We start from the raw sequence: 25,400 nt of genomic DNA on the forward strand, positions 1-25,400 counted from the left end.
TGTTAAGTTCACCGTTTGTTTCAGTGAAAGCAATTGAAGAATTTAAATTTTTTGTATGTCCCATATTTTGGAGCCAAAATTAAAAGTAAATATATAAATTGTACCAGATTCAACATTTTCTTTTTCCTTTTGATGATTAATTATAAATACTTACAAACATTTTAAATATTTTTAGATGCTTTCAAACTAGAGTAGCAGTCTTTCTTTTCCACATCAACTTAGTTCAAATGAAACAAAATTCAAAATTCAAATTTGGAAAAAGTTTTTATGTCATCATTTGTTCTGTTCTGTATAAAAAACACAATGTTCATCTGTTTGGTACACAAAGCCACATGCAAATTCAAGCGCATGAAGACAATTCATTTTATATATTCAAGTGTTTAAGCATAAATCTCTTAACATAGGCTGATTATAATTAAGAGCTGTCACAGGAGACAGCGAAGCTCGACTAATAAAATACTGGACGCAGTAAGGCAGAAAAAATATGAAAGAAAAGTCAATTATGTATAATAATGTTTTAAGCTATAGTAAAAATATTACATTTGTTAACATAAATTCCAAGTTCAAGGGGGAATATTTCTGGAAATAGTCAGTCATGCTAGAGTTATGAACCTTGTTACACAACATGTCAGTAATAATAAGATATATATAGTTGAAGTTTGAAGTAGATACCTTAAAAAGTAAAAAGTTATAATATTTCTTAAAGAAAATCCTAAGTTCAAAGAGAGATTTATCTGAAAATATTGCTTGTGTTGTTATAAAGCTTGCCACATAAGATGTATTTGATAATAAGGAATTATGTATTTGAAGTTTGAGGTAGATACCTTTAAAACTAAGGAAGTTATAGAAAAAATTAACATTTGTCAAGTAAAAAAATCTATGTTTATGGGGAGATAATGCTTGCAATATTGGTGCTAGAGTTATGAACCTTCTCACATAAGAGGTGGTTAATAATTAGAAACATATATTTTAAGTATGAAGTTGATCCCTAAACAAATAAAATAGTAACAGTAAAAACAATATTTTTTAAGGAAAATTCCAAGTTCAAGGGGAGATAAATCTAAAATATTGGGGCTAGAATTATGATCCTTGTCACATAAGATGTGGTTGACGATAAGGAACATATATTTGAAAGATGAAGTTGATCCCTTAAGAAATAAAGAAGTAACAGTAAAAACAATATTTTTTAATTAAGGACAATTCTAAGTTCAAGGGGAGATAAATTTGAAAATATTGGTGCCAGAGTTCTGAACGTGGTCACATAAGACGTGGTTGATGATAAGGAACATATATTTGAAGTTCGAAGTTGATACCTTAAGAAATGAAAAAGTAATAGTGAAAAATATTGTAATTCACCAAAACTTTAATGCGGACACTTGCGCCGGGGCGAGTAGGACAGTTCTCAATATACTTCGTATAGTCGAGCTAAAAAGTACTTTCAATGTGATGATATCATACTTATTTCATGCTTTTCTGTGATATATATTCAGATGATTATTATTATAAAATATCATTTTCACCGTAGCCGGACTATATCTGAATGCACATGAAAAGAATATCATAACTAAATGGAATAACAGGCAAAAATAAAAGCAGTCATATGTAATTATTCCTTCTGCAAGAAAAGAAAGTTGATGTCATCATTTATCATGTTAAAAATGTTTCAAAATTAGAGAGATTTAACATCACTATATTTCAAAATTGATGATAAGACGTCATGATGTTATGGTGTCATAAAAAAAAGATTGCGCGACGTTTCGCAGCAAAATCAGTAAACAATACTTAAAATCACCAAAAAAGTATGAAATAAAAAGAAAATTTATTTGTTTTACAGATAAGATTGAAATATATTTCATTTGTGAACACCAACTATTCTATTTTCAATCGTGAAAATATTGCATCTGGTGAAATATATTTCAATCTTATATGCAAAAGAAACAAATATCCTCTATATGTACACATACACTATTTTCACTTAATAATGTAAGTTAAAACATAGCACAGGTTTTCTTTTCTTTTTTTTTGTTCTGGCTTTCATGATAACATCATTGACATTATCTGCCTTATGTTCATCCTCTAAAAAATGCAAATTTTTAACAGTTAAAATATATTGGCATATACATAAACTAATTTATTATAATTATTATCATGCAAGACTACAAAAAGTGGTTTATCACACTTCATTATCTTCAAACAAGAGCCTGGATAATGCCTGATAATGGGTCTTGGAAAGTGACCTTGAACTGCAATTCAAAAACAAGAACTTAGATACATATATTGCAATCTTTAACACAAATTTTTCAGATTAAAATCTTTGCTAGAGTTATGGGCCTTGGACAATTGCCTTGGACATTGACCTCTAAATAATTATGTCTCCGAAGACATGTATAAAGATTCATTAGTTATTGGTTATATATGATATAGAGTGCATAAAATCTTTGTACAACATAGATATGCTGACACGAGACCAGGGTGATTAGATAGCTGGCCCCTCTTTTATTCAAGTAGTAGAGCTAAAAACAGGTCTGCATCAAACATTTCAGTATATAAATGATGGTAGGCTCTAATAATTAAAGCAATTGCCTCCTTTAATCACTGATAATAGTTTATAAATTGATTGACTTTAAGAATACACGGTAAAAATCATAAAGGGTTGCAAATAATTACCATATATTTTTTCAGAATAAAACTCCATCATGCAGTCTTCTGGAAATTTCAATAAGTTGACAAGCATTGTCTTCCATTGTACACATGTAGACTTGCCTCCTACATGCAAGAACACCTTGTTGCACATTGCAGCCTTCTTCTCCACACCCACCATTATGAAGCAAATTTTCTAAAATTTTGTTTAAAACTCATAGACTAAGATGTAAATTCTTGCACAAAAATGGAAGACAAACCATCATTTTATAAAAAAAGATTCAATGAAAATAAATATAATTATACATCTACATTTAACAAAAGGTAATATATATGAAATGTTTTTTTCATTTGTACTCTTTTTATTTTATAAAATGGATTTCATTTTTAAATAACCATTTTTTTAGATAAGTAAATTCCCGGATATATATAAACCAAATATCTTAAAATGAATCTTATGTTTGATATAATCCTGATGACATGCTGACTCTGATAACAAAATGTCAGAATTGTAGACAGTCTAAAAGAATTGATGCTTTTTCTTTAAGGAAAACTAATATTTTAGTACCTTAATGACATCATGTGGTCAAAATAACCACAGAGTAATAGAGTGTCATACAACTTATAAAGTTTAATTCTAACTAACTATCATACTTCTTATGACATGTAACTTATGTAAATCCAAACTCCTGAAAAACATTTAGGTTTGTTTGTGTGGCTTTTACGCTATTTCAACACATTCCAGGTCATATCTCAAGGGTTGGTTTACCTTGCCAGCTTTTCTGGGTAAACAGTTCTAACCAATTTTTCAGCAAGTGACCAACTACTTATACCAACTTATTTGACAATAGAGACTCATTATACCAGATAGATTGTCACTACTAGCCCAATGAAATACCCAGTTACCCCTGAATTACAAATAAGGTGTCCTACCTATTCACCTTTGGCTGATTTAATAACAACAACAAAACAATTGGGGACTTCAAAATGTTTTGATGAAATAAGATTCTGATAACACGAGCATCGCATGCAGTATAAACACCTGTCGGTTTAAACTTCTTCTAAGTTTAAATTAAGTGATACCTCAAAAAGTATTGCTTTCAGAATTAAGCCCCTTTTTTTAAACTGCACCTTATCATGATAAGCAACTATTCCAATGTCATGTTGAAAGATTACATTAAAAAGATTTATGATGATGATGCAGCAATCATAGTACCTTAATTTTTTCCCAGGTCCAGATAAGTTATCCTTTTCAGGACAGGATGGTTCTTTTTTCAATGCATTATATTGCAATGGAAAATTTAAAAAATTGTCCTTTTATTTATTTAAATACTCTAGTCAAAATCGTATGTTACTTAAAAACTAATTTTACTTTTTCAGTAAACAATTTCAATCATTAGCAAAATATATACTCACCACAAATTAATATCTCCCTTGGAATCCTTCCTTTCCAGGAAGTTTATGGCAGTGTTGATCCTAATATCTGTCTGCAAATCTATGCAACATAAATGCATATATAAAAGTTATTAAAATCATGTATAATGTAACATATTCAAATGAGTAGTTGCTATAGTGTGATACAATATGCACAATATTTACAGACTCTGGGGGCTGGTTAATTTTGACCCAAAGGGCATGATTTTTTAAAACTATTGTAGAAAACAAAATGACGATTCTTCATGCCAAATATCTAATCTCTGGGCATTGTACGTTCTGAAAAGATACTCCTGTTATCAACTTAAGCATCAGGCAGGAACCTTCTTTATAACTTTTGTACTGGGCCAGCAAATTGTTTAGGAGATGTACAACGATGACTGACTGTCCACAGACATTGCATTCAAACAAACTCAGCCCTAAGCTCCTTTACTTAAATATGCAGAATTGCAAATAAATTACATTTACATCTTTTATTTTAAAAGAAAATCTCCAGAAAAAGACGAAAAAGTAAGCTTGTGAATTTTTGCAGAGTTTTGAACTGGTCCTGTGAATAAGTCCCTTTTTTAGTACCACGTATACAAGGAAAAAAAATGCTGCATTCATTATATAAAGATTACATTCTCTATTTTTGTTTTAATCTAAAACTGCATGACACAATTGCTTTCAATCTGTATTAAGTTGGATGGCCAAGTTGTTCTGACTGAAGTGAAAGCATGCAACTTAAAAATCAATTACAAAACAAAATTAGCATGTCCAGAAATAAATTGTAATTGATATATTAAATATAATTTATTTGGCAACAGTCAACTGTCCGACAAACATGTATAAATCATTTAAAGTCTTAAGTCGGAAAACATTCTGTTAAATATAGTTATTATACATACAAGATAATTGTGTATGACAATTGGTGAATATTTCAAAAAGGGAGTTAACTTGCCTCATTCCCATATACTTACATATGGTCCTGTACAGAAACAAATGCTAAATACAAATATTATTTAGTAAATATAGTTAAAATTGGCCTTAGTTCAACCAGAACCATCACTGAAAGTGATTCATACCCCAGCAACCACCTTAACTATTTGAAAATTATGTTGCCTGAAGCCAACTTAGAACTGACCTACATTGATGTATATTTTATGATGTTTAATAAGTTGTGTACATACCAATAATAATTACAATTATAAATGTCTTGCTAAATTAGTAATTATCATTTGCTTACCTGATTAGTATGGTAAGAAAAAGGGAGATAACTAACTAAAAGAAAAATTAATCTGAAGACAATTTGAATAAAAAAGTAATAAATTATTTCAAACTACCTATTATTTCAATCTTAAAACACACAGAGAATTGTGAAATAAATTGCATTGATATTTCATGTTTAAGTTAATTTATCTACCAGTTTCTGAGTTGGAAATGTAGTAATAAAGTTGTTGCCAGATACATCATCTTTTTAATAAGTAACTTAACCTAAAAAGTAAAGGGCATTTACATGTAAGAATCAAGATAAATGTAAGACCCATCAACGTGCCTGTCTATGCCAAAAGACTGTTATGGTCATGTATTAAGCCAATTTATTCATAAATAACAAAGATATAGCCACTTTGTGAAGAAAACAAAATGTGTCTTTTGAAGCCAGTTCGAATAAAAAGTCAAACTACCTATCTGTGTTTTCAAACTTAAAACACACACATATTCATTGTGATATTGCATAGAGATTTCAAGTTCAAGTAATTATCTTTACTGTTCCCTAAGATGGAACCACAAAAAAATTCAATAACTTGGGTCTTTTATGACTCAAGATCAATGTAAGTCTCATCATCAATGATTGTTGTGTCCAAGTATAGGACAATAAGTTAAAGATATACTATGCTCATCTATGAATATTTTGATCACAGCAATTTATGGAAATTTATGAAATTCTTACTGAATAATTTGAATGACAAAAATGAGTACAATACATATTGAAAGCTGCCTTCTCTATTACAGGTCAAGTAAAGATGTCTTTTCTTAAAAAAACTGCCACCTTTTCTATTCACACTATAATTATTTCATATCTATAGATTGTACTTTTTTGAACATAACAAACTTGTGTGAAGTAAAAACAAGTGTATCTTTAATAAATAACTAAGGTATAGCCACTTTGATCCATTTTTGTAATATTATTAAGGTAAGAAAATTATGAAACTTGCACCCTCCCCCCCCCCCCACACACACACACAAATGCATTTCTTTGTTTGTCTGTTTGTTTGATTGGGTTTATGTCAAACCGACACAGTATAGGTCATATGGGGATGTTCCAGCTTTACTGGTGGAGAAAGACCTCAGGTGCCCTTCCGTGAATTATTTCAGGCACGAACGGGCACCTGAATAGAACCACCAACATTCCGTAAGCTAGCTGGATAGCTTCCTCACATGATAGAATCCCTGTCGGGATTCGAACCCACAGTGGTGAGGGACAAGTAGTTTAAAGTCAATGACATTAACCACTCCGCCACAGACGGCCCCCACAAATGCATTAACTTTGCATTAATATGTCATATTTGTCCAGGTATTAGTATTTTTCCATATACTAATTACAAACTTTAACCTCAAAACATAGCAAAAAAAAACCATTAAAAATTCAATAATTACTCCATCTTAAAATTATAAATAACCAAGTTCTCGTCAGTTACAGTTTACATGTGGCAAAATTGAATCATTTGACCTTAAAGAAGCATAATTCTGTTACATTAATAATAAGAAATTATTGATTTTGATTAAAAGAGTTGCACTGTGATATTCCTTTCATGAGCAAAGTGTCAGGTTAATATACTGGTTTCCAAAAAGGGACAGGATGGGACAAAATTATACCTTAAACCCTGCTTATATAACAGATGCTATTGGGCCTTTTCATGAATCATGTTGTATTCCCAGAAGTCAGAACCAACACCAACATTTTTAATTTCAAAAATTAGCATTTTTTTTTAATGGCTAAAGCCTGTTCCCAATAAAGTCAGCAAAACCACTGGTACATATTGCTAACAGGGCAGAAAAAAGCTTCTTGCAAATAATGCCTTTTTTAAATTTTAACATTGTTATATTTATAAGTGTCATGAAAAAACCAGCACTATAGACCTGTATTACTTATCTCAGCTGGACATAAAGCCTTTTATAAGAAGAGCAAAGAAATTTACAACACACAGTTTACAAACTTGTGTTTCATATAAGGAAGTGGCTAGCCGCACGGCCCGTATTGCTATCAAAAATGTCTAGCTGTACATGAGTCCATACAACTAGCCCATACACACTGTTGAGACTAGCCGTACGGCAATAAAATAAATAACCTTAAACAATAATGAACATGCAAACTTGTGATTCTAAACAAAGATTTTATTCAACCTAATCTGATTTACATGTCTGCTGCTGTCAACTTAAAACTGTGCATAGGAACAAATATTTACATTACATAATTATTTTATTAGCATAATTTCATACAAATTGCTATTACATGTGTAGGTCCTGTAAATACACCAATAACTATTTGTGAAAATGAATATTAGAGACAAAAATATCTTAAAGTAGGTACCTGCATACTGTAGGGTACTTCATTCTCATGTGATAGTCATATAACAATCACTTCATTGGCTAAACTAAACGGTAGAATTTCAAAGATACTGGTAGGGGTTTGAGATTAAGTTCTTTATTTTAAGAGGCCATGTCAGTTTTACAAAAGAGGGTTGTGCTTTTCAGAGATGGAAAAAGAGCTTTTTGAATTGTTGAATTTCATCCAAATTTTACATAAAGATTAAAGTGTACATATGTAAACAATTTTCATAAAGATATATTCTTACTCATATTAAAAGACCTCTTGAATTCTTAAATGTTTGCGAACTGGTTTGTCAACGATAGTACATTGTAATAAAAGTGTCATCCCGAAAACTAATTGGCACAGAAAATTTCAAGCATGTTGTTTGCTCACCATCAAATGCAGCACACCTATTTTTCAAGACTGCATAAGAATGCAATCACACACTCAACAGTGCAAAGGCAAGTCATATGTAACTCATATGGCAAGAACTTATGGTTACCGTTAGCAGTACGGGACGAGCCTCATATATAAGTGTCAATACAATCGGAAATAAAAAAAATAGTTTGTTAGTTATGAGAAGAAACCTAGCTGTACTGTGTCAAATTTTTAGGTCTCTGAGTTGGAAATTATGAAATCTGTATGGAAAAAATGTTCAAAAGGTGTCCGGTTGATGGTCCCCGACCAGTAAATATAACAAATTATAGAAACTTACTTTGACTATTGCAACTTAAACTAACTTTTAAATAAAGCACTTTCAATTCTCCTTGCTACAACCAACCAGTTCTCGTACATGGTTGTGACCCGATTAGGGCCGTGTTTATCTTTAAAAGTTTACTTAAAATAATTGGGAGTGAAGTCTTTGTGTGTACAGTCTTGTATTTAGTAAACCAACAGAATTCGAAAATCAACACCTCTCCTAGAATAGACAATGGTACAGTATATAAAAGACAACAAAATGACTTACAAGCTGGACAATTAGACAGAATAGATATTCAACAGTTTGAACAGTTTGAATAAACGAACTTCTCTCTGAAGTTGTTGTTGTTGTACTTCACTTCCGGAAGAGGGGGAGTTACATTTGCATTGACCAATGAAAACATTTCACAAATCCCGCTCTTTGGATATGAATATTAATGAAGCTTACGGCGGGTTTCTGTTCAATTCAGTTCAAACCCTTCACTTCAGCGGAAAATGACTGTTTTTAGTAACTGTTTGGCGGTGTAAAAACCCATCAGTATACATACTAGAACAGAATAGAACTGCGTAGGAGTACCATTAATCATACGAGCGATTCGGCGTAGCGACGGTAGCTCTAATATCGGAAAAGTAGAAATTACATTTGAGTTGAGTTAGTTTAGTTAATGACCTAGTAGCGCTTGGTAAGGTTATACCGGCGGAGAGGATAGTTAACGGCGGGGCAGGAATTTTTAACGCCGGGGCGGGTTTTTTAACGGCGGATTTCCGTCAGTAGAAATTTCATTTGAGTTACATTATAACGGCGGAATCTTTCGGCCGGACAAGTTTTACGGCGGAGTGTATAGCTTATGTGGAGCGGTTATTTCTAACGGCGGATTTCCGTCATTAGAAATTTACATTGAATTATATAGTAACGGCGGAAAGGTCCCATACCGCTTACCATACAAATAAACAATTTAGTATAGTTTGTGTATACTTATTACATTATCAATTTTCTCAAAATCATTTTGTTTGTTTTATTGCACCGTATACATGTATTCTGATTATTCCAGTAAGAATAAAGACCAATTAGAACTAAGCCTTCGGACTTTCAATGGTAATCCGAGGTTATTGCACAGTACCGTGCATTTGTTTTTGCCCAGATAATTCAAATTCCATTCTGATTTAACATCTTTTTTTCTTAGAGTGAAAAATTGAAACTATATGAACAATAAATTTCAGAACATGCTTTTTAGGAAGAACTTATTTTCTAGTAGGAGAAGCATTTTATACAAAATATAATATATTACGAATATGCATATTGAAGATTTCGCCTCACTTCACCAACAAATAAACCATTTTATTCGGGTTGCCTGTTTTTAATACAACAGAGAATGTAAAATTAACTATGTTAAAGATGGGGTTATGGTCAATTAGCATTTCGTCGTTTATTAAATTATGCACCAAGTTAGAGACACAGTGTGTGATCGCCTGAAACATCATCCCAAAAAAATGATTGATTTGATTTGAATAAAGCAACGTTGATTTGAATGGAACAACGTAACAGGTTATTCATGTGCGTATTAAATGCCACAAAAACGTTATAATGAATAATCAAATGTTATCGTAACTCGTGGATAAATCTATTTATTTCTTTTTTGGATAAACAATTCTTGATAGACCGATCCATTTAAAAAAAAACGAGAAAATACTCTGTGTATAACATAAGCTTTGTATTTCAACATCTTCATAATTGTATCTGAATTCTTTGCAAGGAAAATGGAGCTAATAATTCTACAACGTTTATTTTTTGCGTATGAGAGTCTGTAAAAAAATGTTAACATGCTTAACAATTGTTATCTATTCCCCTAATTGTATTCTCTGTTAACTGAACTAACTATATCCATATAGATTCTCATTCTATCCTTATAGATTCTCCTTTCCTACACTGTAGACGTTATTTCGAGGATTTTAAAGAGAAATATCGGACAATATCTATTTTTTTCCGATCTTACAAAAGAACTGGAGCTTGATAACTTGAATCTATTATCAAGTACATGATATGTTATGGTTAAGTATGTGATGAGACATATTGCTATCATTCATTGTGCATCATCGTGAAGTGTTTTGGTATTCATTTAACTTAATTTGCCTTTAAAATTCCATTCCAATTAACGGCTCTTATCGTGTTTTTTGTGTGTTTTTTTGTTTTGAGATATTATCTCTTTTGAAGCCATCATTTGATATATTTATCAATAAATAAAGAAGCACAATGTTTTATAATTCCCCTAGAAATTAGAATTGACTGTTAATAAAGATTTATGTATTGTACACATGTTTATAAGTCTAACAACCAGTTCCGCGAAATATGGAGTGCGTGATAGATTTTTCTCTGACAAATGAAAATATACAAATAATCGTTTATCAAATTGTGGCACTGTCATATTGTCCAAATAAGTTATTATTCAGATGTGTACTTATTTAAAAACTGAAGACTGGAGAATATAGAGAAATTTTTAATTCGACTTATACGAGAGCTGAATAAGAGACTAAAATGATATTTCGGAAACATTGCTTTTTACAATTACACAATTACTTCTAGTATCATTGCAAACATGTTTACAATTTTTTCCAATACCTTATCAATTACTGTACTGTACCTTTATTTTATTGTTAGTAATACAAAATGTATAACAAAAAAGTATTTTCGATATTGATGAAAAATGGTAAATTATTAAGTATAAGTTACAAGGAGTGATATGTTACTGTTAGTGTGGCGGAGCATATTTCTATTTGTCAAGATCTCTTTTGTAGGCTTCAAACTTTGCCTTACACTGAATATTTTTTGAGAGGGTGTTAAGGATTAAACAAGTCCAATTGTTGATAAAATTGTTAAATAATTCCAAATAGAACTTCATAAGACAAAATTCAGACATTTTCCAATGAATAATTCTAACAAAAATCCGAACATTAGTAAATATCCAAAATAGAATATTATATTTAACTAAACGGTTTTAACAAGAACTCTGCTCCAAATCAATTTGTAACATCTTTTATAGCAAAATAGATTCCCGCCAAATAAAACTTCATGTATATATATAAATGTAGGAAAACCATTAAAAAAAGAAATTGCCTGGAAATTGTGCATGTATAATTCGGAGCATACGTTTATAGTAAGTATTTTTTTAACATGAAATTACTGGGGCAACTTTAACTATAAGCTTAAGAATATGTGCGGAGTAATATTACAATAAACCAAACATAGCATCATTATTCGCGATCTTCGTGAAAGTTACAAATACTAATTACAACAAATGTAATTATAGTTATAAGTGAAAAATGATGAATTGATGAATATCGAGAGGACGATGCTATTATTGTTTTGTATATCTTATTAACCCTTTCACTGCCATAGGGACGGCTTAAGCCGTCCCTGATATTTTCGGCGTATTTGCCATATGGACGGCTTTAGCCGTTTCTATAATAATAATAGTAATAATAATAAATTAATAATAATAATAATAAAAATAATAATAAATATAAAGAAAATTTTACCAACGACAATTATTATTATTATACTAACAGATTTGGAAACATATATAATTATTGTAATACTAATAACAAATAATAATAATTATATTAAATAATAATATAGTAATTTCTTAGAAAATCCTCTGGCAAATACATGAAATAGGTGAACAATAAAACAATTACCCTCTGGCAGCGAAAGGGTTTTAATGATAATAAAAATAATAAACGTTTTTCACAAAATGTTTCAAACCCATGACTGTCATGGTATACAAATAAATACTTGTACTCAATGCATAATTTCTCCTTTTATATATTGATACACAATTTCCCTAGTATGATATATTCACCATTTAGAATGTGTCGTACAGTCAGCTATTTATTCAGGACGGTCAACAAATGTCCAATTTTACAAAACTATGAATAGCATCTTGCTTTAAACGAATCTAATTGGATCAGATCAACAAAATTCACGTTATTCAAAGACATATATGAAATCTTGCTTTGATCAAATCTCGTAGTACGATTTCTCTGATAGTATAGTTTATGTAAGATACTCAGGGGTGAAATAACTACACAAACAGTGTGAGATAAATAATCAAATAGAAAAATATTGCATAGTTATTGTCTCTTGCGACTAATTTATCATATACATTTGATTCGCGGTTTTGAATAGACCTATATTATCTTTCTATACTGAATGATAGATAGAACGTTTGCCACATTTGTTTATTGTTTCGTAATGAGAATATATCGTATTTCATGCTTTCCAGTGTTTTATTTTAATATATCAGATGATGATATTCTGATAAACCACAAGTGAAATAATAAAATATAACTTTCACTGAAGCCGAACTATATCTGAATGCGGATGAAATGAATATCATAACGAAATTGAATAACTAAAAACGAATTATTAATTACTATCAAGTATTTATCCTACAATGCTGTAATGTCATAAGTCACATAGGAATACTCATAGGAATTACTCATTTCAAGAACTCGAATTTTCCCCATATTTGTAAAAACCTTTTTCGCATCCATTTATCGTAGTTACCATTTCAAATACATGCTCATCACTGATACTAAAAGGCTTTAAAATGTCATTTCTCTTTCAATCATATTTTATTGTATCAATACTACTGAAATAACTCCTTAAAACAGGAAGATTCACAGCAAACAGTCTACTACTCTAATGAAACAAACCTATATTGAATAAATACGAGTAAATAAATATTTTAAATGAACATTTACCTAATTTTAAATTATTTATCCAGTAAACATTAAATCAATGTTCATTGCAGACAATTATCTATTAGTAATAATTAAAAAAAAGGAAGAAAAAAGAAAAGAACAGATTTCAAAGTTGTATCAAAATTATAAATAGAATTCTAACACTATCGGAAATTCTATATAAACAAAGAAGGCCCGAAGCGTGCATTATTCTACAACAATGCACTCGCCGTTCTTATTATCTCCATGTGTATTTTCACATTGAGGGCGCCATTTTGTTTGAAAAATCTGATAAATAAAAACAATTTTTTGTCGAATTTAGTTGTGAAAACTATCTAGAATGAAAGAAAATGGTCTAACTAAGAAAAATAATCCGAACACCAATATCTTTAATTCAGTCGTTAACGCTGTACAGACGTTTAAAGTGTTGTTTACGTGACGTCACAATGTAGCGCCAAACAGCACGTGCAAAACAATCAAATCAAGAACGCTATTAATATCGCAAACGAGTGAAGTTCTACATTTATTTCACTTTTAATAATTTGTATTTCCCTTAAAAAATTAAACAGTGAAATAAAATAAACAAACTAAGTTTTATCAACGTTTTCAAAATTCGTTATTCTCAAAATGTTTCTACACACGGTAGATTTAACGACAGCTTTTTTCAACCCACTGGAACAGCCTTCAAAGAACGTTTCTATTGGAAACTCTGAGGCGAAAACAAATTTAACCAACACACATAAAGTCCAACTTTATAATAATAATTATATTTTTCTTGACGTGTTAGAATGGAAATAGATATTAATTCTTCGTGCATTATTGTGATTATATTACTGATTATATTACTACGCATTTGAACTCAAACCGTGCATTATTCTACAACAATGCACTCAGAATTAATATATATTTCCTAAATAAAACAAAAAATAGAGAAAATGAAAAATTAAAATATATACGCCCAACAACTGAAAATATGGTTGTTATTAGCAAGGTGAAAATATTTGCTTAAATGGCAAAAAAACTAAAGAAACAAACCTGAATTGAAATAATAAATAAAGAAAATAAACATTTACCTCAATTACCATTATGGTAAATATCGTGTTGAGTGTTGAGATACTTTTGAAACATTGTCCAGTATGTATATTTTCATCTGCAGTTCAACAAATTCTTTGGTAATTTTAAGAAAATTTAACATTAAAACAGAAAATAATAAATTTTGAAATTGTATCAAAAAGCCTTACTACTCTGCACGAAACAAATTGTTAATAAAAATATGATGTTTAATGTATTTTTTTCTATATTGATCGTTATTTATATCTACATAGACAAGAACAAGAAAAAACATTAAAATGTACACGCCCAACGGGGGACTCGAACCCACGACCCTCAGATATCAGAGGTTCTTCAGCCTTAAAAGTCTGATGCTCTACCGACTGAGCTAGCCGGGCGCTTGATATCAAATATAATCATATGAATAATCTGATATACACGTGTGTACTTTGTGACACTATTTTATTCATAGGTATAGCTTTTATTTTACTTCCCTTGTTTTATCTGTATAATTATATACAACACAATATTGATAAAAAATCATTGTGTTTTTAACCTTGCTATGCTAAAAGCAACTGTCTGAGAAAGAAGTTTTGAATTAAATTGAAGAAATACATTAACAAATCATTACTAAAGCAACAGTTAAGAAAATGAATTTTATTTCTTAATGATTATATGCAGTGAATGTATATAGCTAGGTTTTCATTTCTTTATAATTCTTTATAAACCAGTTGGATAATAAATTCTGTAAAGTGACTCAAATGTGTTTACATAATCAGAAAATGCTGACTTTGTTTTATGTCATCAATTATTATGACGATACATAAGGTAGTTTACCGCAGTGATACAAAATGTTTTGCACAATTAGATTGCTAAAATTTTCAATCTTCATTGAAGTAGCATCTTAGACAATCTTTTTCCTTTCTGAAAACAGACGCTGTAAAAATTATGTCAAAGAGATACTTCAGATAAACAAAACAGTTTAATCTCTTTCAGCTAGATTAATAATTACCTGACCGTTAAATAGAATTAAAACTACATCAATTATTGGACAAATAATTCAGTTCAATAATTTCCATCATATATTCAGGATTTTATCAATTATTTTCAATTTATAGGGGATGAAACATTTATTAAAGCTAAATTGTCAATGTTCAAAATTAAAACATAATAGTTTGTTAAAACGCACATTTCACGTATTTTCTGACAACACGATCGATACTGCAGCAATAATGCATGTAAAACTACATTCTCTATGTGCAAACTAAATACGAATGAATAAGCCGGTTTGAAGTCATAAAAATATGTTTAAACATTTCGCTCTTTTATTCTGATGGAATGACCCTGCAGTAAAATGAATGTAAAACTTCATTCTCTATGTCATCCTATTATTTCAAGATATTTTAGCTCTTTTATATTGATAGAATGATCCTGCAGCAAGTATACATGTAAAACTACATTATGTATGTGCAAACTAAATACGAATAAATAAGTTATTTAAAGTCATAGAGGATATTTGACTAGTGAAGTGAAAGATCGGAATATATTTCGTCGAGTAAGCACCAGCAGGTACATTTCACGAGTGGTTCAATCACACGTGAAATATGAACATTTGGTGTTCACAAGGTGAAATATAATATAATATAAGAATACGTTTAAAACTATATTGTCTATATGCAAACCAAATACAATAAATAAGTGGCTTAGAAATCATAAAAATATATAATATTTTTAACGTTTCGTTCTGATAGAATGATATTGCAGGAAAAATGTAAGCAAAGAATATCTTTTGGCTATCAAAATTTAATAATATATTCCAATGTATTGCCTGATAATAAACAGAAGATATTGTCTAAATTTCTAATAAATGCATTTATCACGAACACTCTCGAGTGTCATTAACTACACATATATTGTAAAAAATGATTGTGAAAGATTAAATCATAGCATTTCGTTAATCCCTCGAGGATTCTGTCGTAATTCTTCTTTCCCTTTTCATAAACAAAATGCACTCAGCTATGTATCAATAGCAAGCCTCAACATTATTTAAAAGCTGTCAAATTAACATGATATTCATTGCAGCATAATGCAATATAATGGTGTGTTCGATCAATAGGAAGAATGAATAACATGACGACATAATAACGTATTTTTTTTAAAAATGGGATTGACAAAACTTAGATTTTGTTTTAGTGTCAAAGAAACTAAACGTAGACATATATATTTTGTTCCAGGCAGATTATATCGTAAACATTAGGTCTCAACCGAGTCGCGTGAGTCCCTTGTTTTACTGCAGTTTGGGTTTTTACATTTTGTCAGTAAATAATTTGTATTTTAGGAAAATAGTTCAAACATTTATAGATTTTTTTTTCATTTTCATACTTGATGTATCTTTTCTTTTTTTTTAATTGTGATCCTTCTGTATTTTTTCTTACTACAATTCATTTCACAATTAACATTTATTTAACTTATAAATTGTTATACCATTCAGTATGTACATTGTCTAGCATTATATGAATATCAGATTAAAATTCATACAATAATTAACAATTAACACATACTTCATGACTTTTATAGACAAGAACAACCAGTGGGGGATTTTGTATGTAAAATAAGGAAGACAATATTTGCAGGAGAAATTCGGGGTGTTATCATTTTCTCCATTTATGCTTATTCCTGTCATTTTGTGTACAGTTAATATTCCTCCATAGCATTTCCTACAATATGTTTAATATCAGTGAAATAACATGTGTTTTCCATTATGATCGATAGAAGTTACAATTAATATACGTACATAAACAAATTCCTGGACAATCCGTTATTTGAGTAATTTCAAACATAGATTTGACTATTAACAGAGGAACGGTATCATTTTCTTCACCCGATACTCTTCGAATTGTCATGATTATTTTAAGTGTGCAAACACATGCATTCCACCATGGCTGGTAAATAAAGAGATTAAAAATTACAGAAAGTAAAAATATTCGGTATCTGAATTATTTAGCTGTAAAAGAGGCAACTTGTCTACCCGGTGCTAGGAGCATGAGAGACGTTACACCCTGTTTTATCTCTCATTAAAACATTCAATAAAGACTACAGTTTTCACTTTATTTTGACATCCGCTGAATCTATATTTAGCGTGCAAAATCTTACAATCCAACATAACTTTGTAAATAAAAAGATAAAAATAAAATCGTCAAATATCTGAATTAACTAGACGTATTTGAACTATGGTGAACATTTGTTTACCAATCAACGATGCAAGTTACTGCCAATTAAAAGTTTTCTACAAAATGTCTAATAAGATATAATATCTTCTTTATGATTTCAATATCTTGAAAAAGTGATCCTTTGGAAGCATTAAAATCAGCAAAATTACATGAAAATCGCATGGTTTGAAGTTAAACATTTTTTTATTAAAGAATATTTTAATCAGTGTATTTATGTATAAATTATTTACAGTTGTGTGTATGTTTGTAGACTAGAGGATAATATAATTCCAAGTATATTGGAAATTAAGAATTTGGCCACATTTTTTTTAAACGTAACACCACGTTTATAGTAATGCAATTCTGAAAAATATTCCATTATTATTTTATAATACTCTTGTGAATTCGTCAGCCATAAATGAATTAAGCTGATGAGATGCAATGAAGAAAACTACACATACAAATAAGTTAAATGAGTAAACTCTGTTTTCTTATATTTTTATATGTAAATGGTTCTACCTTACACGTACTATTTCCTTCTTAATGCGTTATTTTCAACTTGTCAATTTTCAAAAGAACTCATAAAAGAAAATTCATGTTTGCTTTAACAAATGTAAATAGCAAATAATGAAACACGTAACCACTAGCTCAATGGATGCCTTTTTATGAACTAAGAAAAACAAGTTCACCAGGGAAGTTAAGAAATGTTTATGTTGTTTCGTGTTTACATACCTAATAAAGAACAAACATGCAATTAGATATATATTTTTAAAGAATATGGTATAAGTCAGTTTCCAGTACAGACCTAAATGGCAGGTAGTGATTATATATACAAACTGGTTTTTACTACATGTATGCTTTTAACAAAAAGAAACTTTCCAGCTTAAATCCCGTCTTTAGTATTAAAGAAAGAAAATCAAATAAAGAAATGTGTTAATGAAAACCCCCCAGTCTTTAAATACTTTAATGATGCGCCAGCTTGTTTCATTGCACATAACATATTATACCAATCATTATTTTGCTTTGTCAAATCACAGACTGAAATACTGTGAAACCGTGTTAAATTTCTTACAAAATGTTATTTGTCATAAGATGGTATGATTTAAAGTACTTTAATCATTCATGCATACTACGGGTATTCATTAAATTCATTTTGATTGATATATTGGGGGGAAAGATGTCTTTGACATAATTATGTTTGATGATTAAGAAATGCCAATCATTCTCGTTGTTATCAGCTAAAGGATTTTTCTTATCGTTTTACGGGTAGAACAACATGTATGTGTTATCACACATAAGGTAATGTTTAATGACAAATAGGGAAATAGTATTTTAAAAAGTATATATGAACATTCGAAGCAACATTTTTCATATATTTGCAAAGACGAAAAACACCACACATCATATTTAGTGATTATACTTAAGTTATTGGCAATGAAATATTTTTCCCGTCATAAATGTGAAGAGTAGTAACCAAAACGTATTGTCTGACATCTGCTATCAACAAACGTAATCAAATAGGAATTGCAATTTTTACTGTTTTATTGCTTTCAGGGGACCTTTCCTTCAACAGCATTTTCTCTATATTCTAAATACAATCCTGAGGCAAATCAATGCCATGTGTTTCAACAAATCTGTTGATTTTAACATTTTTCAAAACTTCATTAACAAGCAATCTTATCCATACAGTGCCTTCCTTTCATGTTACAATTTCCAAATCCAGCAATAAAAATCAAGTATATACAAGGGGCCTAATGATTTGCACGTATTCATATTTTGACATTGATTAACATAGTTCGTTTATACTGTTCCTAGTCTCGTAATGAGCATAAATAAAATTAACACTTAGATACAAAAGTAATGAAAATCTAGTTCATTTAAATACAAAAATGTGTCTACACTTAAGTCGTAGTTAAATACATATTTAACCAACCATGTGAAGAAAATAAATGTGAAATAAACAATTTAGTATATTGTCTGAAAACTTTATAACAATATCATATTACTCAAAATCATTTGTTTGCTTTATTGCATTGTATATTCTGTACATTCTAGTATTCTAGAAAGAATGTATCCAAGGCCCCAGTCGGTAATAAGCAGACATGGGGCGATTACTTGACAATTGTAATCGATTAAATTATGATTATTTGTCAAAATGCTTGATTAAATTAAATTACTGATTACTCCATTTTGACATTGTAATTGATTAAATTACTGATTACTGACAGGAGTAATCAGATTACATTTATGATTACTGATAACATGTACATAAGTTAAGAAATGCAATGGTTCAACAGTGTTTGATGTTCTCTGAACATTTCCTGATATATATGAAACGCACAGTGTGCATTTAGCTATCACATTGCCATCATCAGGAATTTTTTCTGGCAATATGAAGTATTTAAAAACAGCAGGCTTATTTCCTGCCATGCTTGCGTATTGCTTTCTTTTCGATATGATGAAAATCTTTTTGTACTTTCTGCTTCTACATGGACTTAACAATACCAAAATGTAACAGAAAATATAAACATATCTCACTTTTGTCAGTAATTGCAGCTTATACTTGCTTTTTACTGAATTGATCTTTACTGAACCTGTAAAGTCTTCTCAATAAGTGATAATATACCTATCCAGGCCATTGTTACAATTTCACGGTATAATTGTGACAATCATTTATGTATTGGGTCAATCTGTCAGTGATCTTTTCATCACCTTATTAAAACACAGGTGTCATCAAATCTGACCTGGGTGACTGCATTTAATTCACCTACACTACCTAAGACAATAAGTAGGCATTGACACTGGTACTTTTATAGCTTTATATGTATGTTTGTTCAGCATTTATTTAGCTTAACATGTATTGTAATCATACATGTAATCGTTGTGATTACTGATTAATTGGTCATGTAATTGATTAAATTATGATTAAATTACAGGAAAAAAATTATGATTACTGATTACTGTGATTACTCTAAAAATTGTAATCGATTAAATTAAATTAAATTACCGATTACAATTACCCCATGTCTGGTAATAAGATTCGGGCTTTCAATAATAATCTAAGGTTATTGCACAGTACTTTACAAATGCTTTTGCCCACATTATTCAAATTCATTCTTCTTTAATATCTTTTGCTAGATTTAAAAATTGAAATCTATATAAAATATATATTGGACCTTTCATTAGGAAGAACTTACTTTCTTGTTGAAGCATTTTATATGATATATAATTATTGCTTAGAAATAATAAACGAGGGATATCGATGTGGACGGCGGCTCTACTGTCCGTATCTTTATATTTGCGTACACGATGTTAAAAGAGACTACATTGGAACATATCCTTAATTTATAGGGACGAAATAATTAACAAATTTATGAAAATAACAAATAACAATGGGGACGCGACCCGGCGCACGCTCATAATACAAAAAATAACGTTTATGGCGTCCCAATATGAATAAAAAAAATGTCACCAGCATCGTTGCTTTTGAAAGCGCTCCATTGAGTGGATAATGTAATCATAACTTGTTTTATGTATGTAATGATCAAGCAAAATAAAAGCAGTCATATATTCTCTCACTTCTCCGCATGAAGGTCCATTACAAGAGCAAGCCACTATCCGCTTTTTGTTTGGATAATTGAGAAATCTCGACACTTAATGGATAAAATTAGAATGTGTTGAACCGATGCATAAATTAAACATTTTTTTGCAATTGACGTTGCTAACGTCCTGATAATTCGCCGCTTTCTCCCTCGCCCATTTCTGTCTGTGATCTTGTATTTATCGCCTTTAAATCGCTTGTGCCATCTGAAACCGAGTGACTTGCTTGGACGTTTATCTTAATATGCCTTTCAAATTCATTCTAATTAACGGCTCTTATCGTTGTAGTTTTGTATTGAGATTTTGTCTCTATTGAAGTCATCATTTATATAATTTATTTATCAGTAATTAAAGAAACACACTGTATTATAATTTCCCTTCAGAAAATTACATTTGACTGTTGATAATGATTTATGTTTACAAGTCTAACAACCGATTGTTCGAAATATGGAGTACGTGATAAATTCTTCTCTGACAATTTAAGCAACACATATTATCGTTTTTTAAAAATATGGCACAATAAGTTATTATTCAAATGGTGTTATCATTGCAAAACTGAAGACTAAAATGAAAGAGAGTAATTATTTGGTTAATAATTAGAGTTTGAAATAATATTGATTTTTTTACAATTACTATTAATATCATTTCAAACATTTTTATTTTTAATCTAATTCTTTATGAATTAATGTACCTTTCATATTATTGTTACTAATACAAAATAAATGTTTTCAATATTGATGAAAATTGATACATTTTATTATTGTTGTTAAGTATATTGCAATAATAATAATAATAATAATTATAATAAAAAATAAAAATAATAATAATACTAATAATAACAATAATAAAAATAAATAATAATGATTATAATAATAATAATAACAACAATAACAAAAGGTTACAAACCCATGAGTGTTATGGTATACAATTAATACTTTTACTCAATACATAATTTCTCCTTCTAAATATTTAATAACTAGAGTGCGATATATTTGCTGGTTAGAATGTGTCATACAGTCAGGTATGATTATGTCAATGAAACTTGGAATGCCTCTCGTAAAAATGTACTTATAGACGATTATGATTGCTTTAATTGTCCCCGTCCGAAATCTAAAAGTAAAGCTAAGCACTACAGCGGAGGGGTTGTCGTGTACTATAAAAGCTGTTACAAAAACAGTATACATCTTTTAAATATTGATCATAGAGGAATTATCTGGTTTAAAATTGATCAACAGTGTTAAGAGTCTAACAAAGATGCTTATTTTTGTGTTTGTTATATACCTCCTGAAGATTCGGTGGTTGTTAGAAATGTTAATTCTATTTTGTATAATTTTAAATGTTTAAACACTGAAATACGTAAATATTATGATAAAGGTGATGAATATTTAGTAGAAGACCTAAGTAGCCGCACGGGAACTTTACCGGATTATATCATTGACATAAATCTTGACCGATACGTTGGTTTACCTGAGTCCGCTATGTCTGGGGTTGATTTACCTGTGCGTGAAAATCAGGAAAATGCTTTTAATAATAATGGCTCAAAACTACTAGATCTTTACAATTTATGAATATTAAATGGTCGTAAAGATGATGGTAAATGCACTTATAATTCAGTATTATATAGAAATAAACCAGTGTCTAGCCTGGAAGATTATGTAATTTCAAATATAGAATGTTATGATAGTACTAGTATATCAAATATGTGTGTTTTAGATATATATATATGAATATTCTGATCATTGTCCAATAACTTTTTGTCTTTCTTATATTATAGCAGATATACAAGACGAATATTTAGAATTTGATAAAATTTTATGGAATTCGTCCGAAAATGGGGATTTTCCAAATGTATTACAAAATAAGTGTTCTGTGTTAATTTATATCAACCGGTAATTGTTAAATGGTGATATCAATCAATGTGTGACATGTTTTTCTGACACAGTTTATAATATTTCATATTCAACAACAACAACAACAACAACAACAACAACATTTATTAAGTGTTAAACACCTGAAAGGTGCATATAGCCAATATTTACAATCATATACTGATGTGAACTTGAAATGAAGCTATACAAAAGACAAAACATACAAAATAGTCAGAGAAGTATACATAATAGCATCCATTCTTTAATTTCTTAGATTGTTTGCAAAGTATATAATTTTGGCAACCATACTTTTTTGGTGCTCTGACATAAGCTTTTCAAATTTAAAAATACTTGGCCAATGGCTATAGAATCTTTTAGAGTATTTGTGTCTTAGATGTCTGTATTTAGGGCAAACTAATAAAAAATTTCATGTTACGGTAAGACGTATAATAATCGTCCAGAACAAAAGAAGCGGAAAGCGCTATGGATCAATGATGTTTGTAGACATGTAAAAAAAAAAACGTTATTTTGTGATGCGAAAAAGACGTTATGCTAGCTTAAAACTCGAAGAAAATAAATAAGTTTTGCTTTCTTGTAGAACAAAAATACATTAAAGTAAAAAGGTCGGCTGAGTGCAAGTATTTTCATAGAGAAAAATTAAAAATGTCTGATTTTAGTAAAACGTCTCTTCGTAAATTTTGGAAATATATTAAAAAATTAAGAAATATAGGTGGATTTGAATCAAATGCTAGTCTTAAGGAGTTTAAAATTTATTTTAAAAATATGTTTAAACAAATCAAACAATGACAAATAAGGGGATACTGAGAGCTTTATTAACTAAAACTATCAATAGCTCCAACTACGAAATGCGCAGCAGGTAAGATTACGTAATTTATGACAAATTATAAAGCGAAGTCAACAATATTCAGTTGAAACAAAGCATGCATAAAAGTATGGCACTTGATCATTAAGCAAGAAATGATACATAACAGTTTTATAAGACAACAAAAAAATATGCAACATATTAAATTCATGCGAGCCTCCGTATAATAATATACATGTACATGTGAACATCAATAAAAATTTAATTATCGTCGTCTACTTCTGGTAAAGAAAACATAAAATAAAAACTAAAAAAAAAAATATTATTAAATAAAAGGGGGAGGGTAAGGCCGGGAAATTGCTGAGCATATTTATTATATGTATAGCGCTAAAAAGCAAGCTTAAAACTGACTAGCGATTTGTGGTAACACCCAGAATCCCCTTGGGCATGTCACGTGGCATTAAACGGGGCACTGCAAAGGGGCGCTGCTGTTTGTAAATTCTAAATGAAATTAAAGAGATTTAATTCTATCTAATGATAGTTAAAGCCAGTCGGAACGTGATGAATCTTCACAAGAGAGTCACGAAACTGTAAATATTGATTATTTTGATAGAGAATTTCTGTGGAAGAGGTGCAAAAAACAATATCTTCTTTGAAAAGATATAAAAGTTGTGACTATGACAATAATGTAGCCGATTTTATTATTGATGCAAACAATGTTATATCTCCCTATTTATGTAACTTTATTTATAATATCTGTGTTATGTCCTGAAGCATGGTCTAAGGGAGTTATTGTTCCGATATATATATAAAAAAATAGATAAAAATATACCTGCGAATTACAGAGGTATTACATGTATAAATGTTATAGGGAGGATATGTTTTTTTTGGTATTAAGAATTCGTATTAATAACTTGTGTGAACAAAACATGTTTTAATGGTTTTCGAGAGGGTCACTCTACAGCAGATGCTATTTTCATACTTCATGCTATTATACAGAAGGTTCTATCAAAAAATCAAAACTCTGGTGTATTTTTATTGGTTACCAAAGAGCATTTGATACTGTTTGTAGAGATAATTTATGGACTAAACTGTTACAATCAGGAATTAGCTGTAAAATGATAAATATGATCAAATGTATATATTTAAAGGTTCAAGCTTGTGTGAAATTGTCAAATAACATGAATATGTCAGGTGTCTTAAATGTAACAATAGGTTTAAAGCACGGTAACCTTTGTTTCTTCTACTTTTTCTACTTTTCATCAATGATATTTCTGAAAATTGGATTTTAATGCTTTGTCTGAGAGGGACTTTGAACTCTCGTCTAGGTGTATGATTTTATTTGCTGAGTTACAACAGATCCAAATAGCCTACAGGCTCAAATTAATGCTGTGCAACATTATTCTTAGAAATGGGGTTTGAAAATAAATGTTAGTAAAACAAAAATTTTGTGTATTTGAAACGAGAAAATAAACTGTATATCCTGACTTCTAAATAGGTAACGAAAAATTGAAATTGTTGACAATTGTGTTTATCTTGGAATCAAGTTTACTTATACTGGTACTCTTGTAAATGCAGTAAAAGCACTGCATGAGCAAGCTCTTAGGGCGTATGATAATCCTATTAACGTTTTTGATAATGTTAGTCTAGATATTCGTACCAAGTTATCTCTTTTTGATACTATGATTGTCCCTATATTAACGTATGGGTGTGAAGATTGGGTTGCTTATAATTATAAAGAGGTAGATAAATTACATGTTCGATTT

The 25,400-nt window shown here is 29.8% G+C and overlaps 1 non-coding gene across 1 annotated transcript; it reads right to left on the reverse strand.

Annotated features, from left to right (window-relative positions):
• Positions 1–14,440: 14,440 nt before the first annotated feature.
• Positions 14,441–14,532, reverse strand: Trnak-uuu (transfer RNA lysine (anticodon UUU)). Its single transcript is given in 2 exon segments — positions 14,441–14,476; positions 14,496–14,532. It is a non-coding gene; the product is annotated as a tRNA-Lys (tRNA).
• Between the last annotated feature and the right edge of the window lie 10,868 nt (positions 14,533–25,400).

Source organism: Ruditapes philippinarum, unplaced genomic scaffold, assembly GCF_026571515.1.
Source record: "Ruditapes philippinarum isolate M1 unplaced genomic scaffold, ASM2657151v2 ctg1772_1_1_1_1, whole genome shotgun sequence".
Lineage (NCBI taxonomy): Eukaryota > Metazoa > Mollusca > Bivalvia > Venerida > Veneridae > Ruditapes > Ruditapes philippinarum.